Source organism: Saimiri boliviensis, chromosome 9 (genome assembly GCF_048565385.1).
Source record: "Saimiri boliviensis isolate mSaiBol1 chromosome 9, mSaiBol1.pri, whole genome shotgun sequence".
NCBI lineage: Eukaryota > Metazoa > Chordata > Mammalia > Primates > Cebidae > Saimiri > Saimiri boliviensis.
Genome location: NC_133457.1, coordinates 9,206,176 through 9,227,324, shown reverse-complemented (window position 1 = coordinate 9,227,324; position 21,149 = coordinate 9,206,176). Strand labels below are relative to the sequence as shown.

Here is a 21,149-nt window from a genome sequence, read left to right as displayed (position 1 = left end):
GCTGTGCTGCTTTTCAAAAAGCAGCTGCGAGCGTCGTCTGTGATCCGGAGGAACTTTCGCCCCCGCCGCTCGCCTGCGGGCGTCCCCCCGGCTCGCCCCGCCGGGGTGGGCGGAATGGAGCGGGGAGGACGGCCGCGGGGGGGAGGGGACGTCCCGAAGGCGGGAGAAGGGGCGCCGCGCTCGGAGCGGGGAGGGGCGGGGCCGGGAGCCCGGGCCGGAGTCGCAGCTTCCCCTCGGACGGCGCGAGAGCCGTGGGCCGCGGCGGCGCCGTCCGGCGACCGCACCTGGCTGCGGCCGGGGTCCGCCTCTCGGCCTCCTCCCCCGCGCTTCCGACCCGGAGCTGCGGATACTCTTCCGTCGCCGCAGGGGCTCTCGGCGTTCAAAACGGATCGGTCGGCCTGCGAGTGCCTTGCTTCAAGCCAGTCGTTCAGCGCTGCTTCCTCGGTGGGATAAAGTAGCCGGAGGGAAAGCGGGGCGGGGGACGGGCCGCGAGGGACCGCGGAAGCCCAGCCGCAGCTGAGTTAGGCGGTCGCGACCCCGCGGGGTATCAGACAAACGGGCCCTGGGAGTGAGTCGATTAGGAGCGGGGCCGCGCCGGGTCGGCTGAGTGCCGATGGCCGTCCGGTGGGGGGCGGGCGCCACCCTGCTGAAAAGTGCTCCCGGTTCGTCTCGGAGTCGGTGGGCTGTAAGGCTCTGTTTCCCATCCTGTTTTCCAGATCTGACCGCGCCCCCGGGGCGCCGTGGCCGACTGGCTTTCAGCCCCAGAACCTGTTAGGCGGCAGGGAAAATCCCAGGGGGCAGAGATGATCCCAGGGAGGCAAACTTAGGAAGGGCTTGATGTCGGGGGTTGGGGGGTGAGTGACGGGGCAGGGGCGGGGGAGGGGAGAGCGCCGGAGAAGCTTTGCAGGAGAAACGTCTGAGAACCTCTCCTTCCACAAACACACACACACACACACACTCTCACACACTCACACTCACTCTCACACTCACAGAATTTCAGTGCCTTGTGGAAAAAGATGCCTCAGCACCTTTACGCCCTGAGTTCAAAACTATGCAAAACCAATTCTTCATCCTCTTGCTGCTTTGCCAGGGATTTTAAAAGCATCGTTCTGGTTTTTCTTGGCTCACTTGGTTTTCTTTCCCGAACAGCACTTTTCAACTGTCCAAGGTACTTTAATATATTCTCTTTAAATGAAACTGAACCCAGCTCATTCACAGGTGCGCACACACAGATACAATTACCTTAACTTCAAATAAAGTGTTCTTTTCTCCCTTCTATTCGCTTAACAATCCCTGTTCTCAAAGGCCTTTGTGTTTTGTTTTCTGCGTTATATTAAAACACAAAAAATGAAACACCCAAACACTTTCCCTTAACATGGGTGTTTTGAATCCATGCCATTTTTTTTGTAGTTAGCATACACTGGTTAAACCACATAGTATATCCCTTCCAAAAGCCAGAGGCAAGCAAAAACTAATTTGATGCCCTTCAAGTTTAGGAAGGTCCCATTTCTTTTTATTAACCAAAAGATAAGATGAAGCTCAGCATGGCTATGGCTGCGATTAGATAACTTCTGATATTTTCATTTCCCTTACTGAGCTGCTGCTTCCAAGCTGAGCTCATTTTATTCACCTGCCCATTTTAAAAGAGACTGACAAAGTCACTCTATCAGGTCAGGCCTCAGAGTAAGTCAAAGGTTCTCACAGGTAGAGAGGTGCATAAAAATAGAGGGAGGGTTGGAACATACAGTCAGAACACCTGTGTTAGTAGTGCATACTGATAAAGGCCAACATTTTCTCATTTATCTCTCATGGGAAGATTCTTATGGTTTTAGGGGATCAAACTCAAAACACATCGGAATAAGATGATTTTCCATTAACATTGCATGAAAGAATATATTGGTTTATAGCAATAGTGGATGTTTAACCCTGGGCAGTTTTGTATGATTGTGTGAGACTAGAGTGCCTACAATTGAACCAAAGCTCTACTTATGTGTTAACAAGTGAACACTCCTAAGACCATCAAACCTATGCCCTTTCCTGTGAGTGGTCAGCCTTGTTTTTATTCTCCCAGACATAGGTCCAGCATATTTGACTGGGAGAAGGCACAGATGGGGTACAGTGACTTCCCAATGTGAGATAATTGCTTTACAGGAATTTCCAAATATTTCTTTGAAAATAGTTGCTCTGAGTTGTCCCTTAACTGTAAAAAGAAATGAAAAGACTTCTTGTTTATCTCCAGGTTTCCAGTAGCAACATGACATTTTGGTTGAATTACTGGTTTGTCTTAAGGGGACCCTGTTTTTAGAGGTTTTAATTAAAAGGTGTTTGCTCTAAAGTATATCTTAATTTGCCTGTGGATTTCTAATTAAAAACACCTCATTTCAGTTAGGAAGTAAAGATGTTATCTGTTTATGGAGTTTTATGTAATATTCCAAAAAAAAAAAAGAAGAAGAAAGCTTTGATTCTTTTTAATCATTAGATGATTTGAGTCCATTATTATGACTGAAAATCTTGAGGTTATATTCACTGTAAGAAACAATCACAGACCCCCCAAAAAATGGGTTAGTGGTGGAATTTTCATTTTCAGATGCATTCGAATCTTTTGAAATTAATACTGAATGCATTTATAAGGTTTGCACTAAGCCTTCTTCGGACTTCACTTTGAAAATCCTTTGAACTGTAACACCCTAGATCATTATGTTACCTTTACCCATATAAAGAAAGGATCTTTTCATTTAGAGATGAACTTATTGACCACGAGCAGCCAGTGTTGTGTGTAATCAGTGCCCCACACTTTCAGAGAGGTCTGAATCCAGAACAAAGAATGAGACTGGTACTCTGATGATACCAGCTTGACTAATTGGGTAAAAAGTCTCTACACTAGTTGGGAAAAATCACTTCATGAATCTTTGTATTTTTTAATCAGTGATGTGCAAGATCTGTATTCCATGCACTTTGAAGAGAGAAAGGGCTAAATTTGTTTTCAATATTTGATCTTTCCATTTTTGTCTTGTTAATATTTTAAAAGAAAAACAAAAACCCCTGCAGATCCATGCAGTAACCCAAAGTCATATTTCCTTGGCAACAGTAGCCAGTACACTAGATTTACAAAATATCAAGATAGAAAAATTTAAATGCATTCAAAATAAAATGTCACGTAGTTCAAGACCATTCTTTGGTGCATTAAAACTGATCTTTCAACATATAATACTAGAGTTGCCTTTCTCCTGATTGAATGTAAATGGCAAAAAATACTGATTTTAATTTTTTATGAGATGTCCCCAAAAACTTACAATATTTTATTTTGAGGGAAGCATATTATGAAAATAATTTAGGTTGGAGTTACACATCCATTTTTTTGAATAAAGTATTTATGTAAAGGTTGATGGTTAATCCAAAAATCAAGCACAATAAATGCATCAGGTAAGATGCATTATGTTTTCTATGTTATTTGAAATAGACAGGCTATAGTAAGGGCTCAATTAGTTTTAAAGTCAACCATTGAATATCTTCGAAACTAGTGACTACATAATAAAAACATAGTAGTGCCTACATATACTTTCGGGTTTTTTTTTTTTTTCTGTACTAGAAACTGCAGTTATGTGGGAGCTGCTTGCTGTATGAACTACTAAATATATATTATATATTGTGTATATTTTCTCCTAAATTGGCACATCCTAGGAAGTCCTTTATTTCTCTGCTATATTCTTTGGAAACCCTCTTGAGAACTATCAGCTTTTAGCTCAGTAAATATTGGGGGTTGGAAGGCAAGTCTTGAAAATCAGAAAGTGATAAGGATGCCTTCTTTGGGAAAATTTATTCTAGTCCTATGATTTTAGCCATTTAAGCTAATCTATGATGGACTTATCTCTAAACTGTGAACAGCAACTTTATTGCTTTGAATCTACGGCTCTCAAAACTGGAAGAGAGCTTGGGAATCATCTACTGACTCTAGCTATTTAATTTGACAAATGTAGAACTAAAACTCAAATAAGAGACTTCTCAAAATCAGGGGACTCATTCAACAACCCTTTGATTACTCCCCTCATAAGGAAACTCATGTTCCCTGGAGATAATTACAGCGGTGGCGCCAATCTCTGGCACCATGTGCACAGCTGATCTTTATTGAGTATTAGGATAATTGCGGGGGTGTCTCCCACCACCATTAGAGTGTTAGGAGGGGTAGGCTTGGGACTTATTACATTGCTGTCTCCTGGAGCCAGTGCAATATTTACCAAATAAATGTGATTGAATTTGTACAAAGTCATTGTCTGCAGCCATCTGTTAAATGTGCATGTTCTTTGAAAAATTGCTCATGCATAGACTTAGCTATCTATTTAAAATGTCACAGTAGGGTCAATAAAATAAAGAGACCATGAGTGTTTACAGTTCCAGAAACACACAGGGAAATCCTTTATTCTGTTTTAAGGCTTCATTCAGAAAGAAAAAACTTTCTTAAATGTTTCTTTTACATCTTTGGCTCAGAACGTAGTATTTCTAACTTTGTTTTTCTTATTAGGAAAGTAGATACATTTCTCCTTGGAAACATCAGGGGGGAAATACAGTATTTCGGATTAACCCTAGAAACCTCAGGTTTAAGGTATATTGACCAGAAGACCTCTTTCTTATCCAATATATCAGAAACCTCTGCAGGGCAATTCATTGCACTTTGAGGTAGAGGAGGAATAAAACCAGGCTGGCAGCGGTCCAGGGTAGGGCAAACCTTAGGAGTTGGTGAGTCTAGAAGACGGACTAGAGAGAATTAGCATTGGAATGGACAATCGCTAGAGGGCGCCGGAGCACCAGCGGAGTCCACCTCCGAGACCCACAAGCAGGGCTTCTAGGTTAAGGAATGGAGTTTGACCCAACCCCAAGATATGCCCTGGTTTTCCCAGGTGCATCTTCTCTCCAACCTGGATTGCCTCTCTGTGGAGAGGGGACAAAAGGTTTTTTGCCCTGAGCATCTGGTGATCTCTTCTAGTGCCTGGTTAGGTTGCTCCGTGGCTGGACAGTCTGACTGCTCTCAGAACTCCTGGTGACAGGCCTCTTTGGGGTCTGATTGCCCTTTGTTTCCTTACACTTGGTTCTGTTATCAGAAGAACTCTGGATCCAGAAATACCTGCTTTAAATCTGGGCTACAGGTTTCAAGATCCAAGCATTTGGGTAAATCACTTAACCTGAGTATTAGGATCTGGAAAATGGAGCTAGTAATTGTTGTAAATGTGAGGTGTTTTCTGGCATTTTAGTGGGTAGGTAAATGCTAGTTCCTTTGCCCATTCTCTTGGGAATTCTCCCCAAACTTTACCCCCCTTTTTTTTTTTTTTTTTAAAAAAAGGCTTTTACTTAACACAATATTTAAAAAATCAACATGCAATCAATATAGAGATTATTGAGATATTTTACATTCTTTAGTACTAAATCTTTGAAATCTAGCATGTACTTTTATACTTATAGCACATTTTAATTCAGATTTGTCACATTTGAAGTGCTTAATGCTCCTATGTGGCTAGCGGCCACCTTACTAAAAAAGTGCAGATCTATAAGAAGAGAAAATACAATTACTTTTGCCATTTTTCCTTTTGTTAAAGGATAGCAATCATATATACAGTGCTTGGCATACAATAGGAGCTTAATACAGGTTTACTGTGATTATTTTAGCTATCACTGTTTTATTTTTAAATAGGCCTCTTACCCTATCTCTTACCCCTTCCCCCTCAGCAGAAGGGTCTCATTCATCCATCTGTTGAACAATAATTTGTCACAGCATTTATGTCAAAAGCTGTGCTAGGCACTGGGGATAAACACGAAGACCTGTCAGGTGAAAAGAAACATTGAAACCGTGGTGTTAAGTGTGAGGAGAGAGAGGAACAAATGGTGCTGGGTAAGAGATAGAGACATTTGGTTTGTCTCAAAGGACCTGGGCAGTGTTCCTTTACAAGTCCTGTTACACTACGGTGTTTTTTCTCTCCCTGTATTTCAAGGAATGAGGTGGAAAGAGGTAATTTTGAGGGAGAAGTGGAGGGGGTGGCAGGCGCTTTGCTTTATGTATATTCTTAACAGTGCTGATAGGATTCTCAAATCTAATCAGCCCGTGCCATGCCCTGTATGTAGCAGTTTCATCAAGAGCATAATAAATGCCTAAATAATTGACTTAATTTATTTAAACAGAAAATGATTTGGAAGGAAATGTAATAGAAATATAACAACCATCACCAGGAACCTTTACCATTAAGTGATGGTTCTGAAACCATCTAAATAAGAATTTTGTTTTAAAAATATTGAAAGGTGTATTTCGTACAAATATCCATAAAAATGAAAAATAGTAAGTGCAATAGAATGGCCAAAAACAATGCTTTCTCATTAAAGACAAAGAAGGCTTTTAATATCTTAGCAGGCACTAGCATTGTGAGATGACTGAGGTGATGTCTTTGTTATCTTTGAAGCAGTTGATTCAACAAGTAACTTAGAGACATAAATTTCAGTGTCAAAATGGAAAAGTCAAGGAGTTTTGCACCTGACATTGTGCAAATGTGAAACCAGGGATGGGTGAGCTCCTTTGATCCTGCGTGTTAACGTTATCTGGCCAGGCAGACTGCAGAGCTTCTGAGAAGCCATGGTCAGACTTCTTTTGCTTGGTGCACTTTATATTCCGTGACTTGACTGATGGTGAATCATGTTGGAAAAAAGGCATGGTAAGAGGAAGAGAGTGGAAATAGTTGATTTTTTTTCAACGAATAACACTCATTATAGCTCCTAACCTGATTTAATTTTAAAAAGACGGGAAAAGAAATGCCTCTTAAGGAATCAGAGAATGTGAGAGCTTGGCAATCCCATAAAATTATGCACACCTCTCCCATTTTCCGTTTGAGAAGTCAGAGACTCAGCAAAGTGAAGTGACTTGCTCGAGCTTGTTGGTGGCCAAGTTACAGCAGCGAGATAAAGGCTTCCTCGCTCCTGGTCCTGTGTTCTTTGGCCCATGCCACTCCACACACTCCCTTCTCTCCACCATGCTTCAGGGGATCAGGGCTCTCTCTGTCTTGCTCACAACTGAACCCCAAACGGTGCTAGGTACCTAGTAGTAGCTAAAAAAACTTTTGGTTGACTAAATGAACTAAGCTTTTTCTTTCTTCCTCACTCATATCAGGAAATGTGCCAAAAGATCACTGGGTTGCAATGCAATTTGATAAAGACAAATATTTGTTCAGTTTTATTATGAAAAGGGCTTAAGCTTTAAAAGTAAATATACTTAGTTTGAACCCTGGCTCTGCCACTTAATAGCTGTTTTGCTTTGGGAAAATTACTAAACTTCTCTGTGCCTAATTTCCTCGTTTGTAAAAATGGAGATTAAGCTATATGTATAAGGTAGAAAAGAGGCCTTGACTCCCCATATGTGTGCACTAATTTTTTTTCCCTACTTTCCCAACCTTGCTCTCTGTCCTTCCTGAGAAGACATAAAGTAGGATATAGTACTTTTTTAAAAAAGCAATGTTAATTTATTTCAGATAATATGCTTATCTTGCAGAAAAATAAAATTAATTATATAAATATAAATACATACACAGTCACTAGAAGTATCTATTCTGTTGGCTAGATATTATTAGTACTGTTTTTTAAATAATTTGATCTATGTCAAAGCACTGGCAACTGGGGAGGAAGAGGAACCAAATTTAGGTTGGGAATCTAAATAGGGGTCCCTATCCCAATTCCAAGACCAGGGCACATTTATCAAGTCCATGCTTCATATAATCTTTGTTTCTTAGGCTTGGATTCTCCAAGTTAAAGTCGGTTCCCCTTATCATACCCACTTATGGCCTGTCTATGCTTCAGCCGCTGTGTTGTGTGCCTTGTAACATGGGTATTCATAGATGTGCCCATGGCTGTAGCATGTTGCAAACTTTTCCAAGTAGCAGCTGTATATCACACTTCTTGATGTGACTCCAGAGAACCTAGAACTTTTTCGTATCCTCCATCTGTCACTCTGGGTACATCTCCATTCCCTTAGCAAATAGCCTGCATCCAGGCAAAGCATGCCTTTAACTAACTCAAAATAGATTCTACACCTGTTCTCATTTATTCAAAATACTCTTATTGTATTTTGATTACTGACTCTTTATCATGTAATCTAAATTAACATATGAAGTTAGGTAGACATGTTACCACTGCACATAGTTGTATCTGTAATACAACATACATTGTACTTCGTGAAACATGTATAAGATTTTTTTCAAGGATTGTTTTGACTATGTGTGTGTTGTACTTTGCACTGACTTTAAATCATAGCCCTCACCTCAAATATGCTTCATTATATCTGCAAGACTATTCTGTGTGTTGTTTATAGGTAGGTAGGATCGTTTATCGGTGAATGGCTTAAATTTTAAGTCAGGAATTCCTAGGTTTGAATTTCAGCTCTGCTTAACCTGCTAAAGCTCAGCTTTCACAGATATAAAATGAGATTGATGATTGTATCTATGTAATAAGATGGTTGTGAATCTTGCTGTCACTTGGAAATGGTGCAAATTGCAACTGTTATTTGCTGGTGGCATCTCTCACAAACTAGAGGCTTATTAGTAGTTAATTACCTTAATGGTAGTGGTTTGCTGTGTTGCAGGGGAATTGTGAAAATTAAGGAACGTGTTTATGAAAGTGTGGTAGGTATCAGCAACAAAAATGTATGCTTTTCATAACTACTGAGTCAGTTACCCTTCTCCCCCTTTCCTCCCCTCCACTTTCTCTGTTTTCACTCACAAAATTTTATGCCCAGCCACAAAAGGTGACTCAAGGATTATGCTGGAGTTTCTCTAAGATGAAACTTCCTCTGTTTCTGATGGTTCCAGCTTTATTTCAAATGCAAGGTATGTTTAGTACTGGCCCCAGGAACACAACCAGAATGCAGAATCAATCATTCCCCCCTCCAAGACCAGCAGCAGAAATGTGTATTGTATTTGACTTTGTTTCCCCTGCTCTTTTCCCAAAAAGATCTTAGGTTGCCAGCATTAGATAACGTACTGGGCATCTCTTGGTTGCAAAAGTCTAAAATGTTACTGGCATAAAATCCTATCTTCAAGCCATGGTTCTCAAACTTGAGGATGAATCAGAGTCTCAGAATCTCCTGGAGGGTTTGTTAAAACCTAGAGTGATGGACTCTTCCTATAGAATTTCTTACTCAGTGCGTCTAGGGTAGGAATAAAACAATTTGATTTCTAACAATTTCCTAGGTGATATTGATGCTACTAGTATGGACACCACATTTAGAGAAACAATGCCTCAAATATTTACTTCATATAGACAAGCCGTGAATTTTCTCTCCTGTGTGGTACAGTTGAGAACAGTATTAGTGTTGAAGAAAGGGATCTGGCATTTACTGAGCACCTATGACATTTGCCAACTGCCAGGTACCTTATGGAGCACTTTATACACATTATTCTATTTAAGCCTCACAACCACCCTGTCAATCAGTTTATGATTATTTACTGAGACCCTATCGTGTATCATGTAATGTACTGTGCTAGGTTTTGGTGATGTAGGATGGACAAAACAGACATAATCCTGACCTTCTGGATATTATGTTTCAGCAAAGAAGACATGCTTGAGCAAATAATTATAGAAGTGATTAGTCTGATATATAAAAAATAGAAGACCAGAGACGCTAAGTAAATTGGCTGTGATTACACAGCAAGTGGGAGACAGAAGAGCCAAAATAAAATAAACCTTGACCATTTTGCTCCAAAGTGTACAGTCCTTTCACTAAAACAAAGGTGCTTAAACTTGATCCTCAGGGCTGCTTTACACTCTTAATAATTATTGAAGACCCCAGGGCAGGGCATGGTGGCTCACACTTGTAATCCCAACGCTTTGGGAGGCCGAGGTGGATGGATTACTTGAGGTTAGGAGTTGGAGACCAGCCTGGCCAACACAGTGAAACCCCATCTCTACTAAAAATATGAAAATTAGCCTGGTGTGGTGGCATGTGCCTGTAATTCCAGCTACTCGGGTGGCTGAGGCAGGAGAACCTCTTGAAGACAGAAGGCAGAGGTTGCAGTGAGCTGAGATCATGCCAAGGCACTCTAGCCTGAGCAACAGCTCAAGACTCCATCTCAAAAAAAAAAAATTACTGAATACCCCAAAGAGCTTTTGTTCATGTGTTTTAAATCTATCCGTATTTACTATATTAGAAATTAAAACAAAGCAGGTTACTGTTTAAGAACTGCTGTACTATACCGATGCTACAAATAGTTAACATTTTTTCTAGATTCTTTTAATTATATTTGTAGTCATCAGAGATGAGAAACTTCTCATCTCCTCCTAAACATTTTTTTTTTAACCTGAAGACTTCTTTTAAACAGTAGCCTGTATGTCTTGTGATAGTGACTTGCTAAATAAAACGCTGATCTGCTTTGGAATTACCTTTTGAAATATTTAAATCTTTATTTATTTAAAGGAAAATCAACAATTAAGGTATCAACCACAGCCCAAACTAAGATGTAGTAGCTTTATTATTCCTTGAAGGATGTAGCTGAGGCCATTTTGTAAAGTAATAGCTCATGAAAGTTTGTGAGCAGCATTGTGTGAGTTCCTCCGGGTGTGTGGCACTGCAAGGGAAGCCCCAGAAAGCAGGCAGAGGAATCCCTTCTGCTGCCTCGTTAAAGCAAGAGAAAAAAGGTGAACGACTGGACTTGAGTGCTTGAGGCTTTTATATAATGTTGGCAGCTTAATCATGGGTGAATGACTGAAATACTGCCCTTTCTCCTCATTTTTATTCGTTATCCAATGGGAATGAGAAGTTCTAGTAGATATTTTCCTTTGGTGTGTAATGGTCCGTGCTTGTTGAGACACTTAGATGCTCTGGCTGTCTCTGAATGCTTTATAGCATCATTAAGTTCAACTGAGTAGAATCAACCGAATTGAAGCTGACGTAACTCAATGTGGTTCTCAATCGGTGATCAATGAACTCAGATTTCCTTTTATTTTTATGGAAACAAATGAATGAAGAGGGCTGCTGCAGTAAGGTTACTGTGATTATTTGGATGTAGCAGATCCTTGGATAAGAAGTTAGAAAACAGGGAATCAGATAGTTACCTGATCTTTTTGATGCCAAACATTTAGATCACGGGTTCACTGAACAACTTTTAACGTTTTTATCCAGATGTTTGACATTAGGCACAACTCATCATCAAACAAGTCAAAAAGTGCAGATGATCATTTGTCATTTAATTAGAAGCTGAAATTCTTTGAGTATACAATTCTCAATTGTATACCCAATTCTACTTTGAGTATACAGTTCAGTGAGTTTTGATAAATAGATACACCCATATAACCAATATTCCAATCAAGCTTCAGAATATTTCCATCACCTCAGAAAGTTCTCTTGTATGCCTGTTCCATCAGTTCCATTCATTCCCAATCACAAGCAGCCATTGATACAAATTCTATCACTATAGGTTAGTTTTCTTTGTTCCAGAACATCATGAAAGTGGCATCATATGCTGTGTATTCTTGTGAACAGTTTCTTTCCTTCAGCATAATGCTTTTGAGATTTGTCCATGTTGTATGTGTCAGTGGTTTGTTCCTTCTTATTTCAAAAGAGTTTCCCATTGTATGAACATACCACAATGTTTCCTCTTCCAAGTTTCCACTGTTACAAATAAAACTGTCTAAATTTTCAAAGAAAAAAAAAAGAAACTGAAATTCACTGTGAAGCGTTCTCTGCCAGCTGACCTCAGGCAGCATGGAGTTTTTTTGGTATAGCATCTTTGTGTACAGGAAATACATTTCTGGAGAGAGAAGCACTTGCAGGAAGATCCAAGCATCAGTGATTATACTGGCAAGTTGTACCTGTTTTTTACGTCACATCAAGCAGGAATCTGTGCTGTCCCATGAGGGGCCACCTCCTGGGAACCCTTTTACCTGAGTTTCTTATACTTCATAAAGTTGTGAGCTTCTTGTGGATAATTCTCAAATTTTGCCTCAATGGTCCCGTGTGAACAATGTAGATTCTCACTCTGGATGATGAACCCTGTTGGTTTTGCTGATTGCTAGGGCTGCTTTTAAGAACTCCTTTTCTCTAAATCAGGCACAAACAGGGAAAACAAGTCTCCTTGTTCCTTACTCATCTACCCCTGCCCAGGGAATAGGCTCAGGGAAACCAGACCTGCCTTCTGATCCTACATGTCCATGTCTGCCCTGCATTTGACTTGACAACCAAGCTAAGCAGCCCAGAAATAGACTTGCTGTCTCCAGCAGAAATGGTTGAGAGTTATTTTCTGTAGGATGGAATAATAGGGGCCTGCCCAATATTATAGGAACATCATCGCTCCTGTGCTGGAGAGAAGAGATAATATCCAATTTGGGAGACTTCGTGCTTGGTTACATAGATGGAAACTTCTATTCCACTTTGCTTTGATGTTCTGTTTGTGATTCTGATTCCCTTCCTGTGTTTTATGAGTAAATCCAGTAGCTGGTTAAAAAGTTCACTTTCTGAGCTCCTTGTTCTGTTATTTCTTTCTTTTATACATACATTTTTAACTTCTATGAATGGGGAGGTTTGAGGTAAAATAAGATATGGTTAAGGCAAACTTGAAATGTGCAGCCCAAAAAAGGTTGTTGGCAAATAAGATCCAATAGGGTAGGGATCAGCAATCTGTAGCACGTGTGTCAATTCCAGCATGCACACTTTTTTTCTTTGTAAATAAAGTTCTGTAGAAATACTATCATACCTGTTATTGCATGTAGCTTCTTTCACCCTATAATGTCAGAGTTGAATAGTTGAAATAGCGACAATATCATATGCACTGCCTACTATCTGATTCCCAGTAGAAAACGTTTGCCAACCTCTGCACTTGGAGGATATTTTTATTTGGCCATCTCCAGGAACCTATATAGAAAACATATATAGGCTCTAAAAAATCCAAGGGGTTATTATTCTGAAATAAAAGCTATGGGCCAAATAGCTAAGTAGTAGAACATTTGTTACTATGCATCGTGAGGATCTTGCACATAGTAGGTACTCGTGGTGTGAATGATTATATATTTCTAGATGAATGACTTATGGTGTGGGTTCCATTTACCCACTTATAAAATCAAAGTATTTTATTTAATCACTAAGGATTAAATAAAATTCTTTGCATGATCATTCTGCATAATATTAGCAAGACAGGTGATAAGGCAAACATAAACCCCTTTGATTCTCTGTATCTCAGTGCGCCAACGTGACAGCCACAGTCTCTTGAATCCCCATCAGTCAAATTCATTTAGCCTCAGCGGGAATGACTAGGCGGGTACGAAAAGCATGACCATCTGCTGTCACAGTGTTATCAAGGATCTTACCTGAAGAGAAACAGGGGGACTTAAGAATTGAGAGCATCAAAATTATGCTTGGTGCTTGTTCTGATTTGGCTTATGGAGATGGGGTTGAAGAACATATTGTTTATTAATTGTGTTCAGGAGTGTTTGAGATTTCCTCGTGTGTGGGTGCAATCTTGGGCATGTTCCAGATGTGCAGGGATAGGGTTAACAGCACCCTGTGATGACCTGCTGTGAGTACCTTCACTCACGTACCAAATCATAGGTGGAAATCACACTTCCACTAGTTTCCAGAATTACTCTTTAGGGAGTTGGAGAGCTATGGATGAATTACTTGGTGGGGCAGAGATGATGGCAATCACCTACCTCTTATTGTAGTCCTTCCGTGATCCTGAAAGAAATGTCCAAGCTCTGTGATGTGATTAGGGTAGTTGACTCCCAATTCAAAGCATATACTAGGCCGCCCTTTAGGAACTGGAGTTCCCACTGCCCTCCTTTCCTGAGAAGACAGCCAGGGTTTCTGTCAGCTCAGCTTCACGGATTTGACCATGGGGATATCATTTATTAATTCAGACATTTTGGAGGGAGGCACGCTGGCTCTGCTGAAATGGGAGCAGAGCCCCAGCCTCACCCTCCACATCAGAATCTGAGGCTGCACCCAGAGGCTTCCTTTTAGACACTCCAGCTTCTGGAGTGCTGGGGTCCAGATGGAGCAGCCCTGCCTGCCTCCCATCTGTGGCAAGTGACTTCTCTATGGCAGGATGGGATGGCTGAGAGTGGGCAGGCAGTGAGCAGCCTGGGTCTGAGGAGAGGGAAAGCTCCTTCACAAGTTCTTGATTCCCATGTGCAGGATACAGGCCACATTTTTTCCCATTTGGGAAGTGAAGGGTAAGAGGAACAGGATGGGACCGACACTGGCATGATGCAGTTTGTGTCATGTTCTGACTCTCGTACCTTTAAGTTCCAATTTGAAATTGGTTTGACTTTAATTTAGAGAGCCATGATGGTGGAGAGAATGTGTTTAACGAAGTGTCACATGTTTAAATGGCCTTTCCCAGCAGACACAGGCTGTAGGGCTAGTGGGCACAGACAGACTGACACAGGATTGTTGCATGAATAGATTTTGCCTGGTCCTCTTGGCTGAATGGCAGCCTTTGTTCCTTTTTAGACTTCTGTTTCTGACAATTCTAATTCTTATTAGCACTTTTGAGAACTATTATTCAAAAAAAAAAAAGTAGAGGGATTGCTTTTTGTTCTGTGAATCAGAACCATGAATTTGGTTAATATTACATTTCAGTAAAGTGGCATCATTGGGTCAAGGGAGAGCATTATGGCAAATTTTCCTGAATGCTGAGTTTTTAAACGGTGACTTTATTAATTCTGTTTTTAAAAGTAAATGGACAAATTATATGATTGTAAACCTTTCCTATTCCTGTGTATGTATATCTTTATACATCTCAATAGTGTATATCTTCATTTATCAAATTAATTTTTGAGGTGCATTTTTGTCATAGATTGATGCAGTACTGTACCCATTAACTTGAATCAAATTTGTTTAAATTTTAATCTAAAACAGTAGCTATATGACTACTCACCAATGTGGGGTTAGATTTCATGTGCAATCAAGGTAAAGTCTTGGAGTAGAAGTTTTTTAAATAAGAGATGAGACTGTTTCTGCAGCTTGGAAGTGAAGATGCTAATATTTGGTCTCACAAAATTGGAGATAATTTAAAACTTTAACATGCTTTCTTGCTTGTTTTACTTGTAAATGTTGGTCCTGGCTTTGAGAACTTCAGAGCTTTTCCTATTTTTGTTTGTTTGTTTCACAACTCCTTAGGAATGTGCAAATGGAAAGGTAATAAAGGAAAATCTTTTCAAGATAAAACATGATTCATAAAGGTGACAGCCATGCCATATGTGAAGAGTGATTAACAGCTGCAGAGTCTGCAAACAGGTTTTTAAAAATTTCTTGGTAAAGCAGAGTTTCCCATTATTTCTCATTTTGGTGGTTTCTCAAGTGCCTCACCCTGATTTTTCTAAGCTTCATTTTATTCTGTAGCAATCAAATCACTCTTCATGTCCCAGCAGAGCTGTATTAGGGCTTGCTTAAGTATTTCACATATATCCCTGGTTATTCTTTCAGTGATATTTTCAATTTCATGACAATGATGTGGTATATTAAAACCGTAATCTCCTCTAAAGCTGCTCATTTTATTTCCGTAGCATGAGTTTGGATAGGCAGATGTGAGAGCATTTCCAAGGCTTGCCTGTTTGGAACTGGTTTGCTTTAATTTCGAGAGCTGTGATGGTGGTGGAAATGTGCTTAATGAAGTGTTACAAGTTTAAATGGCCTTTCCTAGCAGACACAGGCTGTAGAGCTGATGGACACAGACAGAGACATAAAGATGAGGGTGCTAGGGGAAGAAAGTCCCTATTTCAAAATTCAGTTTGTAATTTTAGCAAAATAGGTTAATTCTAGAAAATACATTTTCACGAAACTCAGTTGTCTTTGGCAAATTAACCAGTCACTCTTTTCCTGATTAGCAATCTTTTGACATACTTTGCTTCTCCTCAGGGGTACAGGTTAGTAGTTTTAAAATACTGTTTGTGCCACAGTTCCCTTGGAATCTCTGGACTCCCTCACCTGAAAATCAAACCCATATAATTGTGTGCATCTGATTTTAGGGGTTTATGGACATCCCTAAAGCGTAAAGCTTCTTTTTCCATCAAGGACCCTTTCTTCATCTCATCAATAGACATCTTCTAAGTGGCAAACTTCTTTTTAAAATATATCCATTAACACTCGCACACTGTGGCATTTCTGTTAGGGGGAAAAGGGAGCAGACGGGGAGGTTTTGGGTAGGCTCTTTTTTAGGATTACCACAAAGAGTTGTGCATTTGCCAAGATTTGGGCATCCAACCTTCCTATGTTGTCTGGGGCACACTCTGAGTTGAGCATCTGGGTCTTCAGGGGTGGGTGGAGGAGGAGTGATAGCAGCGCCTCAGGGAGTTGGCAGTGAGGGAGGCATGGCTGTGTGCCAGTGAGTATCCTTAAAGGTTCTTCCCTGCTCCTGCCCCATGGAGCCTCTGAGCCCTGATTCCCTGATGGGCTGCCCAGGAAGCCAGTGGGCTGAGCATGTCATGTGATGCCTTGGCACTAATAAGTGGAGAAGGCCTCCCACTGTAACTCCTGGTGGAGGGCCAGCGGCACCCCAGGCTCTTGCCCAAATGTCCTTGAGTTCCACATCCTGAGCCTTGAAATGCAGCTTTTCTGGGGCTGAGTTCCCAGGATTGGTGGTGCTGTACTCGCAGGAGATGGTGGTTGCTGGCCAGTAAAGCACCCTATTAGCAGTGAATGTGGTTCACACAGAGCTTGATGCAGGTGCATCAACAAGCCTGGAACTAGGTGCTGGGTGCCCTCTAAGACACCAAGAGCCGTTTTGGAAACAGAAAGGGAACAAGCATATAAAAATGGAAGATCCAGAAATACAAGGGTAAGACTTGTCCTTTATTCCTTCTTTTCCTCTTTTTTCCCATTCTCCCTACTCTTCTTTTCGTCCTTCCTTCCACTCCTCTTTTATCTTTCCTTCTGTTTTCCTTTCCATCCTGCCTTTCTTCTGTTCGTCTCTCCTCCTTCTCTCTCCCCTTCTACCATATTCTCACTCCTCCCTTCTCTTTTCCACTTTGTTCTCTTTTATCATTTCCTTTAGTCTTTTTATCTTTCGTATCCATCTGCTCTTTCCTTACTGCCGTTCTTCAATTCAGCAGACATTCTCAGTTGTTTACCAGGTACTGTTTCTTATTAGTTTGCATGGAATTTTGATTCCCTTTCCTTCACAACAGGTCTACCTTCATGCTACTGAGGGATATTTTTGTTCTATATTACCTTTCCCCAGCTCCTCCTTTCTTCCTTGCTTGGATTCCTTAATCATGTAATCGGCTGACATACATTGAACACCTACCGCATGCAATTTACTGCCTTAGAGAATAAAATCTAAAATAATGAGGGACTTTACCCTCAGGAAGGTTAAAATTAAATTTGGGAATTGAGGTACACATACGTGAAAAGGCAAGGAATAGTGTAACGGTTACATGAGGTCACAAAACAGGAATGAGAGATGATGCAAGACAGTGTGAACATTACTGCTAGATGAGTGCAAGGAGAAGCATTTGAGTTCTGAGAATGAACCAATTTGTGAAGTGGGTGGGTTTGAGAAAGTCTTTTAGAGAAGGAATGTAAACTAGGTTTCCACATAGTATTTTAATATTCAGAGAGGAGAGAAAATTTCAGTCCAGGAATGGATGTAAGTAAAAGTGCAGTGGTCTTTATTTTTGTTACCTCAGCTTTCCAAGGTGAAGTTTCATGGGAACCTGTTTCCTCTGACTTCTCCACTCCTGGACACTGCCATCTCCGCTTCAGTTTCCCCTAAATGCCATTTCTCTTCAGCTGGTGATGAGCTCAGGGGAATCATCTAGTTTATCTCAGACTCATTCTTGATCAGTAGATTGGTCACTTTATGTTGCAGGCAAAAACCTGCTGGCAGTGGAAAGCCAAGTTGAAGAGAGAATGTTGAAATATACAACCAGGCGTCAAGAATTTTGTTTTGAATTCCTAGATTAAGTGGTCTAATATGATTGAGTTCAATCCAGGGTGTAATACATGGCATACTAGTGAATTTTTGCTTTCTTTTTATTGCACAACTCAGGGTTGAAAGAATCTTAGAAGTTATCTTGCCTTTTACATGGTCCAATTATGTAGGTCTGGACAAGTCTCCCATTTTCTTATTCATTGATATGTACACTTACCCTGTGTTCTTGGAGGTTTTCTTAGTAAATGTGTGGTTATAAGCTGAAACCAATTCAAATCATATAGTTTCAATATCCCCAATCCATGGAGAAATATCTTATTTTCAGGTGCCTGAGAAGCCCCAATTCTAGGCTTATGTCTGAGTCTTTTGTGGAAATGACTTGCATAAAATCCAGTTGAGATGCTGTGTTGTCAGCCTAGCTGTAGAAGTTGAAGATTCTGTTTATTCCCTCGGAGGCTGGCATTTCTCTGTGACGGTTCCATTTGATCCCTTCAATGGCTTAACCTCCTCAGCAGCAATGCTTGGGAGATATAAGTTGTTGAGGTCCCCTCTGCTTGTGGCCTTTGGATTTTTGCCCTTAAGTAAAGAAAACAATCCTTTTATCAAATATTTGCCGGCGGCTTAGGATATACATTTCTTAATTGGTTGAAAAGTTTACAATCTGACGTTGTATTGTATACAATACATGTGTTAGGGTGGGTATGTGTGAGTGTGTATCCCTAAGGGATTAGAAGAAAGGACTCCTTTTCCTTCTAAGGACAGCAGTTGATTCTTAGAATCTATCAGAGCTTTCCTTCCCTTCTTTTATCATGTGAAACTTGGTTGAAAATATTACCTTCTAGCAGAAAGGAAGGGCAAAGATATGCCTGCTGGCAAATATAAGCCTCACTGTAAATATTCCTTGAATTCCAGGAAATTTTAATATTATTTTATTTAACTCCCTATGTTATAAATAAGAAAAACCTAAGCCCAGAGATGTGCAATAATTAGAGCCAAATTATCTTTGCAGCAGATTAAAGATAAACCAGGATCAGAGTGTGGCCTCTTTGACTTTCTGAAATAATTAGATGTAGTGAATCTTTGCATCTTATTATAAAAATATGTTAGGCAAAGAATGCAGTGATAAATAAATTACATATTTCAGCAGCAGAATAAATCAAGCTTTTTTTCTATATTTCATTGAAAGTGATTTAACAGATGTAAAAAAAGTTTTAAGAATAAGGGATAAAATTATTTTTCAGAATACAGAGAGATTTTATAAAAATAATAGGATCCATTTAAAATATTCTTGGTTAAACAAAAGTCAAATTTTTTTCCAGATGACTTTCTCCTAGCATGATATAATGACTTTGGAGGTTATGTAATACTAAAATAATTAAAAGCTGTCCAATTGCTCACAAACGTTATATAACTATGTTTTTGAGTGGCAGAAGCACAATTAAAAGACAATGGAAATTAAACAGACAATAGAAATATAATCCTCCTTATATACACCATGGAACTTATATACACCAGTCTAAAACTCTTAATTAGACTACATTTTCTACTCCCAAATGTCAATGTTAGAAAAGAACAAAGAGAGGTTAAAATACTGTATAGAATTTAAAACATTTTAACAACAAAAGAAAGAAAAAGGAAAAGGAAATGGGAATAATCTGGATACTGAGGAGGGAAAAATCAAGTGGTCTAATGAACAAAGTCATAATTTCTAGCCAAGCTTGATAGTGCCTCTTTCCCTCCCTCCTCCTTCTCAGATGACCCTAGCCCTTACCTTAGTCACTAGGAAAGTCGGGGTGCTTGTTCCCTGCCTTTCTTAGAAGCAGGATCTTGAAGAGATGAAAAATGATGAGTGAGAGTGGGAGGAGCATTGGGGAGGAGGAGGCTGGCCCAGGGGCCATTTGTTCTACCCTTGTCCCCTTAGGGAAGGCTCTGAGAGGGTGCTCCATTCCCAGCTGTAGGCATATTCCCAGGGCCTTCCAGCCTGCAGCTATTGAAAGAGGGGCTTTTTTTACACAGCTGCAGACATCTCTTTCTGTGGCTCTTCACTGGCAGCTACCACTCTTAGAGCTCCAGCTTCCTTTAGGAGCCCTCAAGAAATTGTAACATTCTCTACCTCAGGGGAGAGTGAGCAGGCGGAGTTTACTGACAATTATGCACAATTTGGCCGAGCTTTCAACTCAGATCTTACTGGTTTTTTTTTTTTTCCCCTCCTCTCAGAGTCACTACTGACATCAATCCCAAATACTTACTGATTACCTATATTGGTTGCATTATTGTAAGCAGCATTATATGGAAGTTAAGGTCTCAAGCTCTGGGGCTGGGATGCCTGGATTCAAATCTGGGATCCACCACCTCTAGCTGCATGATCTTGGACAAGTTATATAACCTCTTTATGCCCCAGTGCCGCTATCTGTCAATATGAAATAATAATAATACTAGTTCCCAACTCATTGGTTGTTCTGAGGTTATTAAATGAGGATAGACTTTTTGAATAGTTCCTGGCATTGAATAATTGTTGCCAAGATGTTAGGAATTATATTATTTTAACCTCTAGGTACACTTGGAAAGGTATAATAATACAAAGAAGTATAAAATACCAACTTAACTTTGGAGAAATTATGGCCTAATCTGGGAAACTGAACACTTTTTAATTATGAAGAAAAAAGCTGACTTTGGGTTCTGATAATTAGCAAGTAGAGTTGTGATGTCTGAGGTTAAATTATCATGCCTTACTGCTGCTGTCTGTTGGTCATAAATGGAGCAGAGGCTTCCTGTTTCCCAATAAAGGGTGAAGCATGTAGTCAGTATAATGTCTTCTAGACTCCAGCCCTCTGAGAAATCCTCCTTGTGTTTTTTTCATTCTTAACAACAACAACAAAACACAAAACAAAACTTCTAGCTATTCAGGTATAATTCAATGGAATTGCCTAAATAAATACAAGATACATGATTAAAAAAAATTTTTTTTTTGAGATGGAATCTTGCTCTGTCTCCCAGGCTGGAGTACAGTGGTGTAATCTCAGTTCACTGCAATCTCTGCCTCTGGGGTTCAAGTAATTTTCCTGCCTCAGCCTCCTGAGTAGCTGGGATTACAGGCATCTATGACCGTGCCTGGCTAATTTTGTATTTTTAGTAGATGGGGTTTCACCATGTTGGCCAGGTTGCATGTCTGCAGTTGATCCTCCTGCCTCAGCCTCCCAAAGTGCTGGAATTACAGGCATGAGCCACCATGCCCAGCCAAGATACATGAAATCTTAAATA

At 40.3% G+C, this 21,149-nt stretch overlaps 1 protein-coding gene across 3 annotated transcripts in view; it reads left to right on the top strand.

Annotated features, from left to right (window-relative positions):
* The window catches only part of CPNE4 (copine 4), a 488,529-nt gene that overhangs the window by 3,286 nt on the left and 464,094 nt on the right, over window positions 1–21,149 (top strand). Inside the window, exon 1 of one of the 3 annotated variants that reach the window (XM_074405454.1) lies at window positions 237–444. The exons of the other annotated variants lie outside the window; for them this stretch is intronic. The gene's annotated coding sequence lies outside the window, so the exon portion shown is untranslated. Of the gene's footprint in view, window positions 1–236; window positions 445–21,149 lie in introns of those variants that run through there. 3 annotated transcript variants of the gene reach the window in all.